This window comes from Gracilinanus agilis, chromosome 6, assembly GCF_016433145.1.
Source record: "Gracilinanus agilis isolate LMUSP501 chromosome 6, AgileGrace, whole genome shotgun sequence".
NCBI classification, from domain to species: Eukaryota; Metazoa; Chordata; class Mammalia; order Didelphimorphia; family Didelphidae; genus Gracilinanus; species Gracilinanus agilis.
Window position 1 is genome coordinate 182,585,721 of NC_058135.1, and position 24,245 is coordinate 182,609,965.

Sequence of the window (24,245 nt, forward strand, 5' to 3'; positions counted from 1 at the left end):
CAGAAATATTTTATGGAGATGCTCTGGATTATAGGTTTGCACCTGGTCAAATAAAGTCCAGACTAATGGCTCCAGTTTTATCTAAGTATGCAGTCTTATCTAAGTAATTTTTGTTAGGGTTCAGGCTTCTTAATTATCAAGGAGAGGAATCATTAACTCAGTAGATGCTGGTCTGCTAAAGACTCAAAGCTTTCCAATAAGAATATTAAGAAAGGTGGGGATCTAAAATTGAGTCAAAAGAGGAGCCTCAGGTTTTTACCTTAGATGGCCCATTCTGTCTGCGTCCTGACATGCAGTGCAGAAAAATCATACACACAGTTTTACTTGCCAATGATTTTGTAATGGCATCCAGATAAAATATCTATTACAGACTCTGTTTCTCTAAATGACTCCTAATAGCCTTTTGGAGGGCTATTTGGAGGGATCATGTTGTTTTTGGATTAACCAACCTGCTGGTACCAGAGCTTTTCAGGGCTCAGGTAACCAGAACCAAACACAAAGACTGCCTCAGCCTGGATTGGTCACATAGGGAATCCAGTTAACAGACCCTAAATTTGATCCTATTTCTCCAATGGCTCTCTACATCCAATGGCTCTCAACACCTGAAGTTAATAATCTCAATGAATTTCCTCCTGCCTTCACATGGATAAGTTATTTCAGGAGGATTATCCAGGTCAGTCACACTTAAATCATTAACGGTACTCACTCATCTCCTAAATGTAAAAGCTGTTCTAATTATTTTCTTTAATATGTAATGGAAAATAAATATTGGGAAGAGCTACACAATTGTTTCAAACATCAAAGAAAAATGGTAGGTAATTTTCCAAAAACAGAAATAATTCTATTATTCTAAAATTCGTGTTACAATGGATCAATGAACTCATCAATATATTATTTCCCTTTAATGGTATAAGTAGGAACCCATTCATGCTTTCTCACAATTCCTGTGTCTTCCCAAAAAAAATCTTCTACAGGTAAATAGATCTTCTTTTAGTTTTAGGTGTTGGTTTCTTGTTTTTTTGTTTTTTTGTTTTTTCATTCCAAGGATACTAGGTACTAGTGGATCAGTCTGGATTTTCTAAATGTGGTAGCCAGGATACCTTTTCATATTCCTTGATTGATATCCTATATAGTACTTCTTTCTACAATGCCTTTTTACTTTTTCATAACCTTAATTTGAGATTGTATATATAAAAAATGGATGACTATGGCAGGGAGAACCTTGGCATTATTAAAAGCACTTTACAATTTTCTAAAAAGTAATATAGAATGTTATTTTCATTCCATTTACTCCTGAGCCTGACTCATTATTCATCTCCATTTCCTTTTACCAATAGTGATACATTAAGTCAATGGACTGGTCATCCAATTTTAAGCCAGTCTTAAAAAATAGGAATTTGTCATCCATTTAATATTTACTTACATCATAGATTTATAGTTGGAAGGGGAAATCAAGGCCATAAAAGCCAACCCTCTCATTTCAGAGATGAGAAAATTGCAGACAAATTAAGCTAAATGATATCTATGGAGATTCACAGATCCTAAGCGTCTGAATCATCATCTGAACTCAGAGCTTTTTGACTCTTAGATTCAGAACCCCATACATAGTAGCACCTTACCGCCTCTGTGAATTGTGTTAGACTCTTAATAAAATATGTATCATGTCTTTTAACATATTTTATTGAAATAAATATATTTAAACATAAAGATTTCTTCTCCTATCTTTACCTTTCTTCCCATCCTCAAAAGCCATTCATTAAAATAAAGATTAAAAAAGATAAATAACATAAAAATTTTAAAATCATTGAAATAAAATAGAAATATATTCAACATTCAATAACAAAAACCATACCTATAAAGGAAAGGATGGGGGTATCCTTTAATATCTTTTTTGGAGCAAAACTTACTTATAATTTTACAATATTCATTTTTTAATTTTTGTGGTTATTGCTCTTTCCACTAACATTGCTGTATATTATATTGCATGTATTATTTTCCTCGCTCTGCTTACTTCATTTTCCATCAGTTCACATAAATCTTTCCATGAATTTCATTTCAAAGCTGTTTTAATCCTCATCATTTCCCCCAAACAAATTGAAAAGTATAAGGTGTTGACTAAATATAAAATCCAAGGTCTTTTTGAAAGTGAAATGAATATTCTGATATTTGAGTTTAAATAGCATACACTTCAAAAACAGTAAGAATAGTCTACAGTAAACTTTCATTACTTTCTGCAAATTAAGAGCAGCAATAGCAGCAAGTCACATATTATCCAATCTTTATGTTACTAAATGGCATGAAGGTAAACTCTAGAAGAGCCTGATTACTTTTTCACACATCTTAGGACATTACTTCTTTACAGCAGGTAATTAGAGGGACCATATTGGGAATGAAAGTGGAGTATCAGTGAATCTCAGGATTTAAAGCTCAAAGGAGCCTTACAAGTCCTCTGGTCCAAAACTTATTTTTAAGCAGAGAACCCTGAAGCCCAGAGAAGTGAAGAATTTTCTCAAATGTCTAAGAAAGCAGAAAGACTAGATTTATATCCTTGATTAACCACCATTCAGTGATCATTCCTCATCTAAGGGGTCACAGCAGAAGCCACTTTTGCCAATGGCTAGCTTTGAACATTTCATTCCCCATTTCTGGGCCTCGATTCAATTCAAATTTTAAGCTAGTGTCCTTTTTGTGAAAGGGAATGTACTACGGATACAATGACATAAGGGAATACTTATAAGGATACAAAGACATAAGTGAACTACTTGGTTTCACAGAGCTTACATTGATATCACTGAAAGAGGTTTAGCAAGGAGAAAGAAAAGGAAATTTAAGAAAATTTGGGAAGGCTTCATGATGAGGAGATTTATGAACTTTTTAAGAAAGGCAATGACCGAGATAAAGAAAAAAATGAATTCTAGTTAAAGCAGATGAACTGGGACACAATGAATTGGGTTGTAACAAGAATTTTTTGGCAGACCAGAATGCTTCATTTTATGCATCCTAGGAGGGCTGTGATTTCTGCCTTTATGAAATGTAGAAACCTGCCCATCCCTGGGTGATCACTCCTTTGTCAGTCTGTCTTTAAGGAGGATTAAAGAGGATGTTGGGATAACTAGCTAGTTGGAGATGACATGAAATCTCTGCTTGATGCAAGAAGTCTGTACTTAGACTGAGAGTAGGAGGGAAGAGCTGCAGATCAAGAGATGTGGTGGAGGTTCTAGTTTTCCACCTGTGCCTCAGACTCCAGGGAAGATCCCATTTATCATTTAAGGTCAAACAAAGGAGCTCTTCTTTCATCCTCTCACTCCTTCTTTGTTCTCTTTTCTAAAACAAATCAGTGTTCTTAAAGAGCAGTCAAAGCCACTTGGATAGAGAAGGGACCACAGACATGGGCAGCAGCTTAGACAAATGCAGAAAGGAAGTACAAGAGAAAATACTGAGTCTAAATAAATTACGTAAAATAAGACTGGAAATGATATCTTTTAGCGGGCCTTCAGTGATATCCAAAAGCATATTTTCACCAAAAGTAGTCATGTCCCATAGGACCAGGGAAACATGAAGTGGGAGTTTGTTCAGCATGGGTTGGGAATAGAACTGAACCAGCTCTTTGGATTTTATGAATAGGCTTCCAACCAGCTTTTCTCTTTGGAAACAGAGTTCTTTTCAAGGTCTATCTGTCTAGGTCTCTCATCATTTTTAAACAAAGGCCCCATTTTCATGTGACATAAGTGAACCATTACTCAGCTTGTTAAAAAAGACCTCAATTTGCTCATATTTTTAAACATAATGCCACAATTCATTCTAAAATTCTCTGTTCTTGGTAGGCTGATTAGGCTGAAAAGCAATGTGAAAAACATAACATATGCTGTGTGGGACTACTAAGCAGAGTTTTGCTACTAAAAAAATTATCCTTTTATGTTACTAGCCACTAAAACTGAAATTCAACATTAGTAGAGAGTAAAAAACTGCATTTTCTGATGGAACAGAAAACATTGGTGAGGGTAGCCACTGAGAAAGATGAGAGAGGTACTGAAAGAAGTTAAAGTTTAGATGGCCTAGTGGATTGAGTGTCAGGTCTACGGAGAGGAGATCTTGGGTTCAAATCTGGTCTCAAGACACTTACTAGCTATGTGACCCTGGGCAAGTCATTTATGCCTAGCCCTTACCACTCTTTTGCCTGGGAACTAATACACAACACTGATTTTAAGACAGATGATCAGCGCTTAAAAAAAAAAAGAAGAAAAAGAAACGAAGCTTTATCTGTTTCACAATTCGACATAGGATAGACATGTTTGAGCCAGTGCATAATCTAAACTATGAAGCCCACAAAAAGTATTTGAGAAGATAAAGCAGTAGGATGAGTTTCCAAGAAAAGACAAAAATGATGACTTGCATTCCCTTTATATCTCATTCTAGAGTCTTCTCAGTGTGTACAAAAAGATATAGTATGTAGGCAGTTAGCCAGTTGCTATAAACTTCTGAAATAAGGTTTCTGGTGGGCTCCATGTCTAGCTTTAATTGATAAAGGACCTTAGAGGAAACTAAAGGAATTTTCTGCCCTTTTCACTGATCTGCTCTTTACTTCTCACTGTAAAGTGTCAATAAATATTATCATCGAAAACATAAAGAAGCAAAAATCTGTTAACCACAATCATGCAGAACATTATAGAAAATTAATGTTTATGCTAAAAACATTTCCATATTGAGAAGACAAATATGAATATTTTCTGAAATTACATTTGTTTTTCCTAAAAATTTTCATAATTTCCTGAAAGAATTATTTACTAAAGACAGTATTCTGTCTTCCTAAAGTTGACAGAAGACATATTTCAGTCTAATAGACAATATACTCCAGTGAGTTGTATGGGGATTCTATTTGTCTAACAGATTATTGTCTGCAGTGCACTGAGACCTGTCTGTAGAGTTACCATCTTCAATTCAACCACAGACATTTCAGTTTTTAAAATCTTACTACTGTGCTGCTTTCCCAGAGCCAAAATAGCTACTCAGAAAATAAGTGGACATTACCACAAACAGTAGATTCCTCACAGAAAAAAAAATCTATTCAGCCAGAAACAGAATTTAGGTGAACTCATGAACTCATGATGACCAAATCTAAATGACATTTAGAAAAGAAAAAAGAAAAAACTATACAGCTTGACAAGGCCTTATATCACTTCCTCCACTGCACATCATTTCAAAGATATCTATTCTAGTAGGTGGCATTTTATTATTTTTTTGAACCTTACATTCTTCTTGTCTTAGACTCAGCATTAAATATCATTTCCAAGGCAGAAGAGGGGTAAAGGGCCAGGCAATTGGGGTTAAATGACTTGCCCAGGTCACACAATTAGGATGTTTGAGACCAGTGTTGAACCTAGGATCTCCTGTCTCTATGGCCTAGTTCTCTGCCAACTATTAGACACATAGCTGCTCCAAGTTGGCATTTTAAATGCAAGGAAAACCTGAAGTATTTTGGCTATTTTTATTCAATTAAAAATAACTATAACAAATAGGAGGCAATGAAAAGACATTTTGAGGAACTGTATTAAAGGCCTCCAAAAAATATTGAAGAGGGAGGTAGCTTGGTGGCTCAGTGGGTTGTAAACCAGGAGGTCCTAGGTTCAAATCTAACCTCAGACACTTCCTAGCTCTGTGAACTGGGCAAGTCATTTAACTCCCATTGCCCAGGCCATACTTTTCTTCTGCCTTAGAACCAATACACAGTATTGAATCTAAGATGGAAGGTAAGGGTTTAAAAAATATTGAAGAGGAAAGTTTAATGTACTTTTTTGGCACCTACCACTGTGCTTAATAAATGCCTGGTGAATTAAATTGAATATGAAGTATTTTAATGGTAAATTACACAGTCAACAGAATAGCTGTGTGTACTTGAAAGAATGTCATATTTCAAAGATGACTGGGACCAGACTGAATAAATTTGCTTACCAAAGAAACTGGAACAAAATAAATATTAAACTAATACTCTCTTAGAGGAGGCTCCTTTCATATGTAGTTTATGGGACAGCAGGTAAGTTCCAGATTCAGGAAGCACAGAAGGCAAATAGAGATCTTTGGGGAATAAAAGTTATATGAGGAAATGTGAGTGTGTCACTGACTTGAATTGGCATACTGGCACAATCTGCTTTCTGTACTTATGAAGACATGAATGCGGACAGACAAGATTATAATATAAATTATCCTCAATTAGATTTTTTAAAACTATCCTAGAGGAAAGAGGAAGCTCAGAGAGGAATCAGATTCTTGCTTAGATGACGCCAACTGAGAGATGGGAACTCTGTGCATCCTTCCAACCCTGAAATCTTATGATTCTAAATGTAGATAATAAACTATGGGCTTGTAAATGACATTATTTACAGACCAAATTTTAGAATATAATAATTCAAGAATTTAGCCCTTAGAAAGAGAAGGTATCACTATTATGAATTAGAATATATTTATTAAGAGTCAGACTAGATTAACCTTATTAAAACCTTATCATTTATTTGATGAAGTTACTAGCTTCCTAGCTATTAAGAATCAAGTGACATATACATCGATTTCAGCAAGACATTTACTAAAACATCTTATGATCTCCTAGTGGACAAGATATTAAGATCTTCTTATTTTGTTTGTATCATAATATAATTGAGCTATGAACAATATGATTGAATAGAGACAATTAGTAATGATTAATAGGTTCATATCTGTCTGGAAGGTTGAGCCTTCTGGAATACCAGAGGTCTCTCTGTTTGGTCCTGTTCTTTTTAACATTTTATCTATGATTTATCAACTTTACAGGGACGTGAAATCAGGAGGGAAAACAAAAAGCGCACTAGGTAAAAGGAACTGTGATTTTTTTTTAAATGCTTAAAAGGAAGTAGGGAGATTGACCCTGAATAAGGAAATTTAATAACAATGTTCTATCCTAGAACTTTAAAAAGAACAACTCTACAACCATAGGGTAGGGAGACACAATTAAAAAGTAGTTAATATGGAAAAAAAAACAAATTCGGAGACTTTAGTAGACTCAATATGACTTGTATAAAACAAAATTAGCTGAAAAAAATACCCGTGCTTAGCTAAGGGAAATGAAGGTTTCTCTAGAAGAAAATTAGAGTAAATAAAATAGTGTAGTTAGAACAGTTGATGGGCCTTTTGTTGGAATACCCTGTGGAATAAAAATCAATAAATAAACATTTATCAAATACCTAACTATGAGCTAGGTACTATTCATATATTAAAACAAGTGCATAAATTATAAAATATATAGTACTCTCTACATAAACTTTGGTAACATTCTCCCACCAGTACACTTTTCTCCTCATCTATAGAGTAGAGTGAGCACACACAGATATCCAGCAGGTGAGTACATAAAAGAGAGAAGCCCAGGGATCAAGGTAACTCACAATATTAAGGGTCCAGCCAAGAACATATGCAGCAGGATACTACTCCCCTTCCAATTGCCTGTCTACTGGTTCTCATCGATCCATCTGGGAAAAACATTTTCTCTTCCATTCTCAAATCAACAGAGCACTTACAAGTTCTTTTAGTTTATAATAACTTCAGAACATGCTACTTCTTTATCTGGATAGCAGGTTCCTTTAATCCAGAGAACACTGAAATCCACCAAAGCTGGCTGTCTCTGACCAACACAGACCAGACCCAGCCAATTATTCACTATACAGAATGTTCTGCTGTCCAATCAAACTGCAACAAATAGAGGTCTCGGGAAATGAAATACAGGTCAAATTAAACAAGGCAAACTTAACCAGATCTTCACTCACAAGGATTCTAAAGCATTCAGTTAAATCACAGAATCTCTTATTGAAGGACTGCAAATCTTGCCTTTTTTGCTTTCTGCCTTTCCCTCTCAAATCAGAGGGGGAACAGCAAATAGCAATAGATACTTCTGAGAGATCTCACCTCTCTAAGAGGCACTGAAATGCAGTACTATTTGTAACTGAAGCTATAGAGCCCAATGAGATTGTGCCTCTCTCCAACCAAACATAAAACTCACAGCTGAATCCTTCTACTAATTTCTGCAAAGAACTCCTCTAAAGCTGTTTAACCCCTGCTGAGTCCAATTTGTATCTTCCAAGTTCTTCAATCTCTTTACCCCAATAGCTTCTAAGCCTTCTAGCTCCTATACCTTTCAAAAGTTTAAATTAGAATTTCCTGGCATTCTTTGACTCCTCTGTCATTTGTAGGTAACACTTAAAAAATCATTCTTCAGTCTCCAAAATGTAATGCATTCCTCCATTATATTAAATGTAATGCATTTCCTCCTTATCCTTCTCTCTCCTTTCTCACTCCCTTTCTCTCCCTTTTATACCCTATTAATTCATAATCTGATTAAATACATATTGCTCATAATGTCCTCTTCTGTGATCAACATAGTCCCACCTTATTTTTTGTTCCTAAAACTCCATTTCTTTATACTCAGATCTTTGCACTTGAGACTAAATAAAAGTTATCACCCTTGTCTGTTTCAATGATCAGACTATTCACATGTAACTAAGGCATCAGCCTATTTCCCCCAACTCCACTGCAAGGGTTATTTATTTTTTTCATCTTCAGAACATGGTTCATTTTCTGTCCCAACATTTCAAATTCCATCTGAAAACTTTTTGAATACATAGATTTCATTTTTTTTTACTAAGCCAAACTTTTTTACCTACTTCTTTGAGATATTAAAATCTCCATCTGTGACAGATAATATTCTTTGCTAATTTAACTCTTTTCTTTGACATAAAGTACTACTTTCGCCCTTTAAACTCAAGTGTTTAACATGAAAAGGGCAGCATCTTAAACAGAGAGCACACTTATCTTCTGTCACAGTAATTTCTGCTAGTTCACTGTTATTTCTGTTACAACTTTGACTTGCCTGCCCTTGTCTTTGATGCTGCTCTGTCTGACTCCCAGATATCTCCAGAATATAAGCAAAAGAGCCTCAGATTGGTTTTGTTTCTTTCATTTGTGATGATAAACAAGTTGACCTGTAGACCATACCTGTAGCCTCTACTATTTTGAGGTTGAGGTTGGCAAATTGCTTAAGTTTGAGAATTTATAGCTATAGTGAGCCATGCCTATCAGGTGTTCCCATTAAGTCTGACATAAATATGATGAGCTTCCAGGAGTTTAAGGGTAGGGAAGAGCAAATCAGCTCAGAAGAGAAATAGAATAGTTCTTTGTAGTTAAATCAAGCTTCCAATTAGCCATTGCACTTTTAGCTATGGTGCAACTGGAAGACCTAATCATTGAAAAAATAATAATAAAAGTTAAACAATTTGAATGATTTCTGTCGCTGAAAAGTACTGATATTTTCATTACATCAGCAATTTCAAAAAACAGGAGATTGAGGCTCATTGGATCACAATATCATAAGAGTTGGAGCTAAGAGGGATGGACCTGAGAGAGTACCTTTACAAACACTCACATTTTATGAAAAAGGAAACTAACCTTCGAAGAACTGGAGTACTTAACCAAAGTTACAGAGCTAGAAAGACTCAGAATTGGGTTTGAAACCTATATCTTATAATATTAAATACATTTATAATATGTTGGATCCCACAGACCACCAGGAGCACTGTACACAATTGTTTTAGGTGTTTTATTTTATTTTCTTCTAGAATAAAATCTCTTTTTTCATGAAATTGCATTATGCTGGTTGGCTGAGATAAAAATCTTCAATAGGTTACTACACATCAATTTTAAATATAGATCTGCACAAATTCCAACAAAGAGGTCACATTCAATTACTAAGTGATTCTACCTGGGTATAGAATTAAAAGACTTTCACTTGGGGAGCTTTAATAAACCATCCCATTTTGATCTAAAAAGAATGGGTTAGGGAGTTGTCAGTAAACAGAAAAAGGGCAAGTAGGCTTCTCCTTGCCGGCTTTTTTTGCTTTAGTGAATCCATTCTAGGCAAAATCAGATCCTAGAAATTAATATAGAATAGAACTATGAGAACTTCAGAGGAACAAAACAATAACAGGAATTCAGAGGAAATAAAAGCACCCTATTTTATCCCAGATCTAGCTAGCTTCTCACATAAAAGAAGTTTGATAGAATTTGATAGATTCAAAAGTTTCCCCATGGTCTGAATGAAAACTCTCCACAGATAAGAACAGAAACTAGAAGTAGGCAGTCAACTATAGCAAAAAGAAAATGGTTGTCAATCATAGTGATGGTCCCAGGACAACACTGAAAACCCCAGCATGGAAGCCACTGATCTGCTGAATGTGTTTGATTTCTAGATAAGGAGGTTGATGTAGTAGGTTGAGAAGTGTCCTTAAAGTCAAGAAGACTTGAGTGAAGACACATAATGACCAAATAAGCCATGGTCACATTACCTATTCTGTTTTCTTGATAACTTAGACATCTTGGTAGTTGAAGTTGCAATTTAATGGCCAATATATACTAGCAGAGGAAGAAATTACATTAATTTATACCTGAATGATATCTCTTACCATCCATAAATCTCTCCTCTGGTTGTCCTGAAAAGATTTTTTTTCCCCAAAGTATTTGCATTAGGTAATACTGGTAGTTTGTGAAGTTGCTATTTTTCCGTCCTTAAGAACTTGAATTGTTATTTGAATTCTCTACTCTTTAGAGAACATGTGCCCTCCTTCTCTATCCTCTGTGGGTTGGTCAGTTTCCATAATGTTGTTCACGAAACCTAAAGCTGACATTTCTGTTATAATTTTGTTGTTGTTTAAAAACCTACCTTCACAGGATTATGGCCTAGAGCAGTGGTTCCCAAACTTTTTTGGCCTACCGCCCCCTTTCCAGAAAAAAATATTACTTAGTGCCCCTAGAAATTAAGTTTTTTAATTTTAATAGTAATTAATAGGAAAGATAAATGTACCTGTGGCCATCACCACTTTCCCTGGATCGCTGCAGCACCCAACAGGGGGCGGTGGTGCCCACTTTGGGAATCACTGGTCTAGAGAGTAATCCTGGTTTCTGTTCAAGACAATAGTTCTGTTAAATTTGCCAACCTGGAAAAGTTTCAGACATGGTGGGCCTAATGAGGATTATACTCTATAATTATGGAAATACTCTTCAATGAAAAAGATAGCTAAAAGGTGAATGATGATTTCTTTGGACATAATAATGGATGGAATAGATAAGACATAATAAACTTTAGTCTGATGTTGTCTCTATCTACAGTAGAAGAACTGATAGTAGCGTAGTTAAAAATAAATAGAAAAGAAGATTTCCAGAATCACACATCTTTGAGAAGGATTTGAATGGTTAGTCTTCTACATATGATTTAAATTTAAGAACTCAGCTGATAAATACCTTTAAGAAGTGAATTGATTAGTTTATCTAGGATTTATACATCTGTTCAAATTGAAGTAGATATTGAATAAACTTTTTTATGCTAGATCTCTGTGAAATCAGAAACTTAGAAAATACATTCCATAATATACAATCTTATGATCTTTTCTTAGAAAGGAAATTTAAATACATTATATTTAGAAAGTCACTATAGATATAGTTTTGAAGAATGAATAGAAGAAATCACGTGAAATGATCTAGGTCTCTATCTTGGATCTGTGATTTGCTATTCCCTTGGCTTTGGTTGAGTTATATCATTTTTTGTGGGTCTGAGTTAATTATATACAAAATGAGTGCATAAGTCTAGTTAACTTCTGAAGTGCTTTCCTGCATTAAATTCCATGTAGAGTTAACAATATTTTTTCTTGAAATTTCATAAAACTACCCAGTTTTAGCAAATCTGTTTACTCTGAGTCTTCTAGCCAAACTAAGTCCACCAATTCTGTATGATTGCATTAATTCCTCAGTTTCCAAATATTCCTCTGAACATATGGTAGGGGTGAATACATTTTTGTACAAACTTCAGTTTATATCTCTGAATAAATATCTGGGTCTGGTTGCTGATGAATGGCTAATCCAACATCTTGAATTGTGAAAACCTTTGATGATTATGGCTTAGTATAGCAATTATCAACAACTAAATAGAGAATTCAACAGTAAAAAAAAAAATCTTTTCAAATCTCAGTAGGTCATGATCCTTCTTTTCAAACTTCTGTTCTTGTATTGAACAAATTAGAATGTGTAATAATAACAACCATCATCGTTCCATTATACAGGTATTAGGCATTTTTGAATTTACAGAAAACAAAATAAATTAAAACAGTTGCTTTTTATAACAGATTTGTGGGTTTAGGCAGTATTGTATGTCAATTGAAGCAGAGCATTTCTTAATTCACTCTGAAACCTGGTTTCATAGAGGCTTAAGTATAAGAAATATATAACTCTAGAGGTTATACAGGAAAGCAAAGTATAGAGATTCCAACCATGGAGTCATAAGAATAATTTATCAGGAAACTGTTTGTTTTGAGAGTTAAATATGGAGAGATCAGGCTATGAAAAGCAGAAATGGAATTGCCTTGGCCATTTAGCTGTTTAAATATTCAGGATATGCTAACATAGATGTACCTGAATATACTCTGCTGATATATCTATAGCAGTACTTGGGGTGCTCCTAGGTAGTCACCTCAATTCTCAGGGTCATTAATTGTATATATGTGAGAACTTATAATTATTTATCAGATTGGAAGCTTATAGCAGCAAATATGTATACTCACCTACTTTGTACAAATTTAACAAGGCTTTTAATATCTTTTGCTGATTCTAATACCCTAATCATGAATTACAAATCGTAAGTCACTCCTGGACAAAATATTTTGACTATTTTTCTATGATATGGCTCAACTTCAGTTATGGCAATAACAAATAACAGATACAAGATAGATCATCTGGCCTCATATCCTCTATTCATTTTATAGATTTAAATATACCAATAATTTTCTGAATATAATATATTCAATTTCCTTTGCAATATAAGGAGATGGTAAAATTATGTATTATGGAATGTATTTTTTAAGTTTCTGCTTTAACAGAGATCTAATATAAAAAAATGTTTTATAAGAACTAATTTCCTTATAGGCCTAAAACTTTCATCTAGAATAAACTAATACTTTGGCTGACATAGTTTTTAGTATCTATCTTGATTGCCCTTCTCTAGATCCTCAAAGGACCTTGTTTTCCTTTCTTTAGAACTTCCTAAACTAAAGCATCAAGAACTGGACACAATAATTTAGAAAAAGTTTGAATAGAGGCAGAATTAGTGCTAACACCTCCCTTTCTCTAGACTTTCTATAGCTACTAATGCAGTTCAGACTTGTTATATTTGGGAAGCTGTAAAATGCCAGGTGTCTGTAGTTATCAGGTCTCACTAATCATTAGGTTTATGAAGAGGACACACCCACACCCACTACAGTCTTGACTGAAGGGAGGGGTAGGATCTTGCTGAGGGCTCCTTCACTTTCCCCCCTCCCACAAGGCAGTTGGAAATCAATTAACGAAATATAATGGTTGTTAAACTTGTTAAACTTGTTAAACACAGGGCCAGGTCAGTAACTTAGGAAAGGCAGAACTCCTAACTATGATAACTTTCTCTAAACTATTTTCCCACAGGATTGAATAGGAGAAAATAGGAGAAGCTTGATGTCTTTAAAGCTTTAAGGCACAGAGGAAAGGTCTTACTTTTGGGCTACAAGGCAGGAGGAACTCAGCTTGAGGAAGTTGTGAGTATTTCCCTAAATATAGCCAGACACTACTCCCAATTGATTAAAGGTTTAATGATATGTGGGGAAGGGAAGGAAGGGAGATCAAATAAGGATAGATAAGGTTCCAAAAACTGTTATTTCCAAGCATCCCCTCCCCACAAAGGGGAAAGGTAACTTGATTTGCTAGTTAGCTCTCTAACCTTATGAATAATCTTCTTCTATATCTAAATAACTAAATAGCAATAACTGTGATGTTGATTGAATGTCAAATCAAGGTAAAGCAGGTTGGCAGCTAGGAACTAAAATGGCTTTGCTCAGATTCAAGCTTCTAGCCTTCAAGAGCAACCAGGACCTAGGACACAGCAAACAGAGTGACCTACTTACTCCAAACCCAGGATCCAACTGCCTTTAACTGCCCCCTCTCTCAGAGTTCTCAGGGGGCCCTATGGAATTCTAAGCTGTGGCCTGACCCCCTCTCTTGCAGCTGGAATTCCACTCTGCAATTTCATTCTCACAGACTTCCCTCTGCATTTCTACTTCCTACAACACAATGAAAGGTTTTCATATCTTAATATTTCCCTTGCTTATTCATATTTTTAAGTTGTTTTCATGTCTTCCTCCTCCATGGTGGAAAATAAGATTAAAACACTATGAATACAAAAGGAAATACATTTATTTAGAGTTATTCTTAGTTAAGATGAAACCTTTTCCCTAAAGACATAATAGATGACCAGAAGGAGAGAGAGAAAAGACACAGCATCTGGATGGGAGTTCCACAGAGAGAATACGAATAGGTGAGGTATAGGAAAAGTGGTGGGGACATAAAGAATTTTATGTATTATGGTTTTGCCTAAATCAAGTCCTGAAGAAGGCTATCCTATTTCTAAAAGCTGGTCCTCAGAAGGATGATTTCTATTGAAACCTTTTTCTTCTGTACTTTAAAAATATACATTAGGGTCCCCTTATCCATGTTTTGCTTTCTGGGGTTTCAGTTATCCAGGCTTAGTCTATTCCTCATTCTTTCTTTCCTCTGAATGCTTGCCAATAATTAGGTATTGATTTGATTTCAGATATTTATTGCTGCCCTATCCTGTTTCCACTTATAATGTTAGCCAGAAAAGGCAATACACTGTCCTGCATAGAGTACTGCATAGAGAGTTGGTCTCTAATCTTGGAAGACCTGGGTTCATGTCCTGACAGACACCTAGTGTCTGTTTGTCTTAACATCTCAGTGTTCTTTGTAGGCAACTCTTTAAAACTAAAATTTGCAGAGTAGATGCCAACCTGCAGTCGGAGAGGGTGTTTCCTAACCTGGTGATTCTTTATATAAATGGAATCATAGGTCCAGATCTCATCTCTATTGTTAGTTCACTTTGAATGTACATAATTGTTACACCACTAATGTAAACCGTTCACATTTTGGTAAAATTTGCCCCTGGAAAGCAACTTAGTAGATTATTGTCATGAAGACTCATCTGATATATGCCAGCTGTGAGAACACAAGCAAATAACTTAACCTTTTTAAGACTTTCATTTTCTATAAAATGAGAACAAAAGTAACTGCTTTATAGGTTGTTTATGAAACAAGATTGAGAAAATATATGTAAAGTGTTTTAGAAACTTCTAAGGACTATATAAATGCCAATTACTACTTTTCTTAGAAAACCACATCTAATATAACTTTTATTTATTTATTTTAAATCTTTGGAGATGAAGAATTTAAGGTTTAAAAGATATCCCCAGCTTAGGGGTATGGGAGCTGCAACTTATACCCTAATAACAAGCACAGAGCTCTATTCGTTATAATGATTCTAACAAACTACATTTATATGGAATCATATGCCTTAAACTGCACCAAAAGAATGCCTTCTTTGCACATAGCAGTTACTAATGAAGAATTTCCTATTTCATTTTTTCTTTCTCCATATTATTTGTCCTTCCTCTCTCTTCCTGCCATTCTTTACAACTTTTAATGATACCCACAAGTATTATCTGTAGCACATACATGTTTAAAAATATTACTGACTTCATTAGGTTGCATATCACATTTAAAGAAGGAAAAAATATCTCCAGTTGTTGAAAGCTATTAGATATTGTTCCTGTCTTAATTACTAATCTGAACATACTTTTTGTAGCCCTAAGGTAGAAACCTTTGAGCATTTGATTTTCAATGATGTATGTTTCTTCCCACAAGCAAAATAATTGGTTATTCCAAAAAGTATTCAAATCAAATTGCTATTTATCTTATTTTTCTCTAACTCACCATGTTATCTGTTTTTTTAATTTAAAAATTCATAAGTGGGAGAATTAACATTGTTCTTATTAACATCTGCTTTATAAATATTATAAAATCATAGCAGTATGATATAGTGAAAAGAACACTGAATCTGGAATCAGAGGAACTAGGTTTAAATTTCAACTCTGCTACTTATGGTCCATGTAAGTTTAGCCAAGTTTATCCATTAGTGAGGGCCTCAGTTCCTCCAATTTTACACTAGGGTAGGAAGTGAATGAGATGAACACTATTGTCCCCTCCATATCTAAATCTATGATCTGATAATATCATGATATGAATTCAAGCAGTCAGCTTATCCAGACCCTGAAATAACAAAAGCTAGACTCTCAATATAAGTGAAAACTAAGAAATGAGAGTTGAGAAATCAAATTCAGAGTGCATTAAGAGGGGCAGAAAGTTCAAGAACAAAGAGGTTATAGCTTTAACCTACCCTGACCCTGACAAATGATTTCTTTAGAGTTGTGTTCAATTTGGAGCTTTTGTTTTAAAAAAAAAAGGTATGAATTGTCCAATGTATGGTGGAAGGCCTGAAGTTCATGTCACATGAAAACAAGTTGAAGTAATTAAGGATTTTTAGCCTAGAGAAGAAAAGACTTAGAAGAGATTTCCCAAACTGTAAACTCTACAAAAGCAGGGAGTACTATTGAGTTTCCCCATCACTTCCACAACCTATCTTTGTATACTGCAAAGAGAAGTTGCTGAATAAAGATTTTTTGAATCAATGAGCTAATAAAGTACAGGGACACAAGCCAGATATGGGCAAAGGAGGCACAGAATCCCAATGCTCCCCACATGTGATTTCAATTAGGAAGGTACAGAAGAAACTAGGTGAATTTAAAAAGGAAAAAAACACTTGAGTTCATGAATTTTAAAGGAATTTTTTTTTTTTTGCACATGGGCCAACAACAAATCTGCTGATCTTTCTTAGAAGTAAAACTCTGTTTGAAACTAATTAAATAATGACAAAATAAAATAAGAGCACCTTTCCTAATGATAAAGGGAAGAAAGTTCATTTAGAAACATTATTTATTACTAAAATTTATTGTATTATTAAAATTAAAATTTTATTTTTCTATGTAAAAATAAATTAAGACTTTGGGAGGGGCATGGTGATATGACACCAAGACAGTTGAATACAGGCTGGGCCCCAAATACTTCAAACAGCCTAAAAATAATTCCTCATATCAAATTTTGGAGGGGAAAGCTAACAAAAGGTAAAAGTAACTAGTTCAGGAGGTGGAGCCAAGATAGTGGAGTAACTCTCAGCTGCTCTGTGCCATCATGAGAATCCTCTCCAACCAAGTTTAAAATATTGCCACAAAACAAATACAGTAGTGAAAGAACCAACAAGGACACAGAGTGAAAAAATTTTCAAGAAAAGAAAACAACGAAAGGTAGGCAATGAACATCTGGTGCATTGGGCTGAAAGAAGGGCAGAGTCAGCAAGACACTGTAGCAAGGAGGGAAGAGCAAGCCAAGAGTGAGCCACATTTCACCTCCACCCCAAATCTGCAGTCTCAGCTTCAGAAACTTATGCTTGAGTCAACATCCAGACCCTGAGACATTACCTGAGCAAATAGAGGTACAAGCCAACTCATACCCCTTGAAATTTCAAACCTGTGGAGAAGTCCTGAGCCCCAACCCAGGGAATCCTAGTCTGGGTTTAGGTCAAGTACTTAATTCACACTTTGGGGTGGATGATAGTACTAAGTACTAAGTCCTGATCTTTTTGCTCAGGGAAGAGTTCTAAGACATGACAATAAAGGGTGTATCTGATTGGATCAAGTACACAGTGAAACCAAAAATTTGAGACTAAGCCTGAGGCTAGAATTTGACCAGCCCCTGACCTGATCAAAATCAGAGTAAGATTAAAAGGTTTCACCTTAGCCTGAGGCAAATAATTAAACCTCAGCTTAATATCAGCATAAAATATCAGTATCTCAAGGGTCAATTGAATCAGTAGGGGGAGGGGAAGAGGTAAACTGATTATGGTGATATGATATATATGTAAATATGATGTTATGGAACAATATATATGTATGCATATTATTGATATGCAAAAAATCAATCAATGGCTGATAGGGAGATTTGCACTGTATGAAAAGAAAAGGGAAAGATAGAATGAGGTAAATTATATAACATAAAGAGGAGTGAAAAATCATTACAGAGAGGGGAGGATAAGACTAGTGACAGGCAAAGCTTAAACTTTACTCTCACTGTAAAGGGCTCAAAGAGGGTAAAAAAGTATACTCAGTGGGGTATAGAATTACATTTTATGCTATAAAATGGGGTATAGAATTCTCACCCCACAGAGAAGGAGAAGGGGAATAAGACAAAGGAAAAGTAATGTAACTGGAGGCATGGGGAAGTGGGAGAGATGACAAAAAGCAAAATATTGGTGAGGAAGAACAGAGAGAAAGGGAATAGAGCAGGATTTAAAGGGGGTAATATGATGGAGGGCAATACACAGTTAGTAATCATATCTATGAATGTGAATGGGACAAACTCGCCCATTAAACCAAAGCAGATAGCAGAGTAGATTAAAAAATAGAATTCTACTATATGTTGTTTAAAAGAAACAGATTTGAGGTAACACACATAGATTCAAGATAAAAGGGTGGAGCATAAATTATTATGTTTCATCTAATGTAAAAAAGTAAGAGTAGCATTCATGATACAAGACAGAGCTAAAGTAGAAATTGATCTGATTAAAAGAGATTAGGAAAGAAACTACATTTTACTAAAGGGTACTATAAACAATGAAGTAATATTATCAATAAACATTTATACAAAAAATGGGAGAGCATCTAGATATCTAAAGGAAAAATTAAAGGAGCTCAAGGTGGAAATAGATAGTAAGACTATACTAGTGGAGGATCTCAACTTTCCCCTTTTCAGAACTAGATAAATTGCCCCAAAAAATAAATAAGAAAGAAGCAATGGAAGTGAATGAAATGATAGAAAACTCTGGGTTAATAGATATCTGGAGAAAATTGAACAGGATAAAAAGGAATATACCTTCTTCTCAGCAGTACATGGTACATTTACAAAGATAGACCATGTATTGGGCATAGAAATATTACAAACAAATGCAGAAAAGCAGAAATAATGAATGATATTTTTTCATATCATAATGCAATAAAAATTATATTTAACCAAGATCCATGGAAAGGCAAATTTAAAATTATTTAGAAACTAAATAATCCAATTCTTCAAAACTGGTGGGTCAAAACAGAAATCAAAGAAACAACTACTGACTTCATTAAAGAGAATGACAATGAGGAGACAACATATCAAAACCTATGGGAAACAGTCAAATTGGTACTCAGGGGAGAATTTATATCTCTTAGTGTATTTTGCAACAAAATGAAGAGGGTGGAGGTCAATTAGTTGTGATTGTAACATAAAAAATTAGAAAAAAAAACAAATTAAAAATCCCCAGATGAAAACTAAATTGATAATACTCAAAATTAAAGGAGAAATTAATAAAATTGAAAGTAAAAGAACTATTGAACTAATAAATAAGACCAGGAGCTGGTACTTTGAAAAACAAATAAAATAGATAAAGTACTGGTTAATCTAATAAAAAAGAAAAAAGGAAATAAAATTTACAGTATCAAAGATGAAAAGGGTGATCTCACCTCTAATGAAGAGGTAATTAGGGTAATTATTAAGAACTATTTTGCCCAATTATATGGCAATAAACCTGATAATCTAGTTGAAATGAGTTAATAGTTAAAAATATAAATTACCTTGATTAACAAAAGAGGAAATAGAATACTTAAATAATCCCATTTTAGAAAAAGAAATTGAAAAAGCCATCAAGAAACATCCTAGGAAAAAATCCCCAGGGGCAGGTGGATACACAAGTGAATACTATAGAACATTTAAAGAACAACTAATTCTATTACTATACAAATTATTTGACAAAATCAAAGAAGGAACATTACCAAATTATTTTTATGACACAAATGTGGTAGTGATTCCAAAGCCAGGCATATCAAAACCATAGAAAGAAAACTACAGACCAATCTCCTTAACACACATGCAAAAATCTTAAATAAAATACTAGCAAAAAGACTATAGCAAGTTATCACAAGGATTATCTACTATGACCTGATGGGATTTATACCAGGAATGTAAGGATTGTTTAATATTAGGAAAACCATCCACATAATTGACAACATCAATAATCAAACCAACAGAAATCACATGATTATCTCAATAGATGCATAAAAAGCCTTTGACAAAATATAATATCATTTCCTACTGAAAACAGTAGAAAATATAGAAATAGAAGGGCCATTCCTCAAAATAATGAACAGTATATATTTAAAATCATCAGCAAGCATCATCTGCAATTGAGATAAGTTAAAAGTCTTCTCAATAAGATCAAGAGTGAAGCAAGGATGCCCATTATCATGTTTTTTATTTAATATTGTGCTAGAAATGCTAGCAGTAGCAATTAAAGAAGAAAAATAAATTGAAGGGATTAAAGTAGACAGTGAGGAAACTAAACTATCATTCTTTGAATATGGTATGATGACATACTTAAAGAACACTAGAAAATCAAATATAAGGCTACTAGAAATAATTAACAACTTTAGCAAGGTTACAGGGTACAAAATAAACTTAAATAAATCACCATTTTTGTATATTTCCAATAAAATTTAGTAGTAGGAGTTAGAAAGAGAAACTCCATTTATAATCACTCTAGATAATATAAAATATTTAGGAATTTATTTACCTAGACAAACACAGGAAGTATATGAACACAACTATAAAACAGTTTTCACACAATTAAAATTAGATCTAAATAATTGCAAAACCATTAATTGCTCATGGGCAGGAGAAGCTAACATAATAAAAATGACAATCCTACCCAAATTAATCTACTTATTCAGTTCCATATCTATCTAACTACCAAAGAACATTTTATAGAATTAGAAAAAATTAAAATAAAATTCATTCGGAAGAACAAGAGATCAAGAATATCAAGTGAAATAATGAAAAAAAAAATGTGAAGGATGGGGTTCCAGCAGTACCAAATCTTAAAATGTACTTTAAAGCAGTGGTCATCAAAATAATATGTTACTGGTTAAGAGACAGAAGGGTGGCTCCATGGAATAGACTAAGAGTAAATTACCTCAGTAGGCTAGTGTTCGATAAACCCAAAGATCCCAGCTTTTGGGACAAGAACTCACTATTTGACAAAAACTGCTAGGAAAATAGGAAAAAAATATTTGAAAAATTAGATTTTAGATCACTATCTTACACCCTATACCAAGATAAATACTAATGGGTAAATACCTTAAATATAAAGAGTAAAATCATATTAGGTGAACATAGAATAGTATACTTGTCAGATCTGTGGGAAAGGAAGGAATTTAATACCAAGCAAGAGATAGAGAACATTGCAAAATATAAAATGATTTTGACTATATCAAATGAAAATGTTTTTGTACAAACAAAATCAATGCAACCAAAATGAGAAGGAAAGCAACAAACTGGAAAACCATTTTTATAACAAAACTCTCTGACAAATTTCCCAAATATATACGAAACCAAGTCAAATCTACAAAAAAAATCAAGCCATTCCTCAATCGAGAAATGGTCAAGGGACATGAATAGACAGTTTTTCAAATGAAGAAATCAAAACTATCAATAATCACATGAAAAAGTGTTCTAAATTCCTCCTGATTAGAGAAATGCAAGTAAAAATAATCTCTGAGGTACCACCTCACATCTAGTAGACTGGCCAATATGACCACAAAGGAAAGTGATAAATGTTGGAGGGGATGTGACACAATTGGGACACTAACACATTGTTGTGAATTGGTCCAACCATTTTGGAGAGCAATTTGGAATTATGCACAATGGATTTTAAAAGACTACCTGCCCTATGACCCAATAATACCACTGTTGGGTTTGTACCCCAAAGAGATAATAAGGAAAAATTCTTGTACAAAATTTTTTATAGCTGTGGTTTTTGTTGTGGCAAAAAATTGGAAAATGAGTGGATGTCTATGGGGATGGGGAATGGCCGAACAAATTGTGGTTTCTGAGAGTGATGGAATATTATTGTGCTGAAAGGTGTGATGAACTGGAGGAATTCTGTTTGAACTGGAAAGACCTCCAGGAATTAATTTAGAGTGAAAGGAGCAGAACCAGGAGAACATTGTACACAGAGACTGATACATTATGGCCCAATACAAGGAATAGACTTTCTACTAGCTGCAATGCAAAGATTCAGGACAATCCAGAGGAATTTAGGAGAAAGAACACTATCAACATCCAGAGAAAGAACTGTGGGAAAAGAAATGCAGAAAGAAAACATATGATCGATCATGTGGTTCAATGGGGATACGATTAGGGTTTTGATGTTGAAAGATCACTCTACTGTAAATATGAATAACATGGAAATAGGTTTTGAAAAATGATACGGGTATAACCCAGTGGAACTGCTTGTCAATTCTGCAATGGGGGAGGGAAGAGGAGTAGGAAAAATCAGGAATCATGTAACCATGGAAAAATATCTTAAATTAAAAAAAAAAAAAGAAATATTAGTCACTGTGTTCAATGTTATTTTGGTTCTATTCACTTTCCTTTGCACTACTTCATGTAAGTCTTTCCAGGTTTTTCTGAAATCATCCTGCTTATCATTTCATATAGCGTAATAGTATTCCATTACTATAATATACCACCATTTGTTCAGCCTTTCCTCAATTGATGGACAACCCCTCAATTCCCAATTCTTTGCTCTCGCAGAAAGAGTTCTATAAAATATTTTTGTATATATAGGTATTTTCCCCTACCAATCCTCCAACTTGGTTCATTTCTCTGTTCTGTGTTCTGTAATATTATCCAATCTAATAGGTATGAGGTGGCACTTCAGAATTGTTTAAATTTGCATTTCTCTAATCCAGAGTGATTTCAAGCATTTTTTTCTTCTGGTTATGAATGGTTTTGATTTCTTCAACTTATAACTAAAGCTGTCTGTTCACATTCTTTAACTATTAATTGGAAAATTATTTTTATTTTTACAAATTTGACTTAGTTTTTTTATATATTTGAGAAACTAGTACTTTGTCAGAGATAATTGCTGCAAAATTTCTCCCCAGCTTTCTGCTTTCCTTTTAATCTTGGTTGCATTATATTTATATTTATTAAATTTCATCTTATTGAAATCAAACTTTTGTTTTAGCCTATATTTATTTTTAATTCTTATTCTATTATTAATCATATGAATTATACTTCCCAGTTATGTGTTTTCCATGTGTGAATTCTGATGAATTACCATATATGTCTTTATTCACATCATGGATAGAAATGACCAAAAACAAAGCATAGAACATCCAGTCCTATGTTTAAGTTCTAATTTTAATTTCAAATTTACCCATTAATCAATAATCAAAGGGTTTGGTTATTAAATTCATTTTATCTCCACTTACTAGTATTACCATACAACAAATATCTCTTCTTCTCAGTAACAATCCATTACAAATTATCTAAAAAAAAATGAAATTATCTCTTTAGAATCCCCCCTGAAACTGTCAAGCTCATCATCTTATACTTGAAAGAGTATATTTTGTCAAAAATCAGATTATTTTCTTATTCCCAGGTTTGAGATACCTATTTTCAGTGATTTCTTATAAAGCAACAGTAGTTTTCTATGACATGCATTGGGTCTGAACTGTGTTTTTTCAAGTCGCTAGTACTCTTTCAGAAGTTGTGAAACTTCTATCTCTCTCCACTTATTTCTTAATGTATTTGGTTCTATCCTTTGCAGTGTGATGATCTTTTTTTTTCTGAAATATAAGACAAGAAAAAAGGAATTAAATAGTTTTGCTTTCTTTTGTTATGCATTTATCAATCTATCCTCTACAGGCAAAGATACTTAGAGAAATGAAATTATATAGGTAAACATATTAAACATGGTTCAGGTTATGATTCTGATTGTTAAAACTTTTTTTTTCTGATATTATATTGGTTTTGATATTAGACAATATTTGAGAGAATTCCACTAAAGATACTCTAAATTATTTCCCTGTTCTAAATCCATGATCTAGGGGAAAGATTCAACAGAGACCTCCAAATTTACGTGGGATTCTGGGATCGGACTAAAATGTAGTTTAAAAAAAAATCTTTGGATTTTATTTATTTATTTTTACTTTTTCATATTTTGATTTAATTGCCTACCCGTATATTTAGTGAGAAAGATAGTGATGATCAAACTATATTTTACCAGGAAAAAATTGTTTTCTCTTTGTTTCCATCATTTTATTTTAAGACTCAATGCTGAAAATATACATATAATATATACATATATATATATATATATA